At 41.5% G+C, this 1927-nt stretch overlaps 1 pseudogene; it reads left to right on the top strand.

Annotated features, from left to right (window-relative positions):
* Positions 1 to 1927, top strand: part of LOC105540013 — a 16199-nt pseudogene that overhangs the window by 2690 nt on the left and 11582 nt on the right.

A 1927-nucleotide genomic window follows, 5' to 3' on the forward strand; every position in this document is an offset into this window, starting at 1 on the left:
GGATTACAGGCACCTGCCACCATGCCTGGCTAATTTTTTGTATTTTTAGTAGAGACGGGGTTTCACTATGTTGGCCAGGCTGGTCTCGAACTCCTGATCTCAGGTGATCCACCTGCCTCGGCCTCCCAAGTGCTGGGATTACAGGCGTGAGGCACTACATCTGGACTGCTGGGTTTTTTTTTTGTTTATTTGTTTGTTTTATTTTGTTTTAAGATGGAGTCTTGCTCTGTTGTCCAGGATGAAGTGCAATGGCAAGATCTTGGCTCACTGCAACCTCTGCCTCCTGGGCTCAAGGGATTCTCCTGCCTCAGCCTCCCAAGTAGCTGGGACTACAGGCATGTGCTTGGCTAAGTTTTGTATTTTTAGTAGAGATGGGGTTTCACCATGTTGGCCAGGCTGGTTTGGAACTCCTGACCTCAAGTGATCCTCCTGCCTCGGTCTCCCAAAGTGCTGGGATTATAGGCATGAGCCACTGAGCCTGTCCCTGCATTTACCTTTGAATCAGCAATCCTACTTTTAGGAATTCACCCTGAAGATAAACTTCCAACAATAAGAAAACCCATTTGCACAAGGTTTATTATTGAAGCATTGTTTGCAATTGCAGAATAATTTAAACAACTTAAATGCCACACATCTAACAGTGCTTAAATGAACTATGGTACATTCGCACAATGGACTACTATGAGGTTGTAAAGAATGAGGAAGACCTCAATGAATTGATACAATTTCCAGAATTTATTAAGTTAAAGAAAGACAAAGTGCAAAAGATTATCTACAGTATAATATCTATTGTGTAAGAAAGAAGAAAAAATAAGAAAGAAGGAAAAATAAGAAAATACGCATATATCTGCTCATTTCAGCTAAAAAGAAACACAGGCAAGATAAACCAGAAACTGAAATTAGATACCTACAGGGAATGTCAAGAAAGGGATGAAAAACACAAAGGAAACAGGAATAAGAGAAAGGCACTTTCCTAAATATAACTTTTTTTGTAGTCTAGACTTTGGAATCATGTTAGTGTTTTACATGCTCAAAACAGAAAAATAAATAAAATCGGCCAGGCGCGGTGGCTCACACCTGTAATCCCAGCACTTTGGGAGGCCGAGGCGGGAGGATCACAAGGTCAGGAGATAGAGACCAGCCTGGCCAACGTGGTGAAATCCCGTCTCTACTAAAAATACAAAAATTAGCTGGGCATGATGATGGGCGCCTGTAATCCCTTCTACTCGGGAGGCTGAGGTAGGAGAATCGCTTGAACCTGGGAGTCGGAGGTTGCAGTGAGCTGAGATCGCGCCACTACACTCCAGCCTGGCGAAAGAGCCAGACTCCATCTCAAATAAATAAATAAACAATCAACAAGGATAAGGACAATCTTACATAAATGAAAGTTTGATACAAAAAGCCGCCAAATGAATGAAACTGCTCATGAAATGAATGACATAACCACACTGAAGGACGGTTGGGGAAAAACACAAGCAACACAAGATTAAGACCCTGTGCCCTCAGGTTACAAACCCAAACGTCCCTAACAAACAATTAACTCGAATTAAAATTAGAGTTAAATGAAAATTAGAGTCATCTAATCAGAACTCGAATTAAAATTAAAATCTAATTTTCACAGAGGCATAAATTAACAGGTCTGAAATGACTTTCGTACATTCTGCAAGGGAGCAAGTAAGAAAATATTTAATATATTGTGTAAAATGGGAGTCAGTTTTCTCATTGTCAAAGAAGGAAGTTGTGAACATAAAATACAGGATAAAATAAACCCTGTGGGCTGGACACAGTGGCTCACATCTGTAATCCCAGCACTTTGGGAGGCCAAGGCGGGTGGATCACTTGAGCTCAGGAGTTCGAGACTAGCCTGGCCAACACAGTGAAACCCCCATCTCTACTAAAAGTACAAAAAATTAGCTGGTCGTGGTGG

This window comes from Mandrillus leucophaeus, unplaced genomic scaffold (assembly GCF_000951045.1).
Source record: "Mandrillus leucophaeus isolate KB7577 unplaced genomic scaffold, Mleu.le_1.0 Scaffold213, whole genome shotgun sequence".
Lineage (NCBI taxonomy): Eukaryota > Metazoa > Chordata > Mammalia > Primates > Cercopithecidae > Mandrillus > Mandrillus leucophaeus.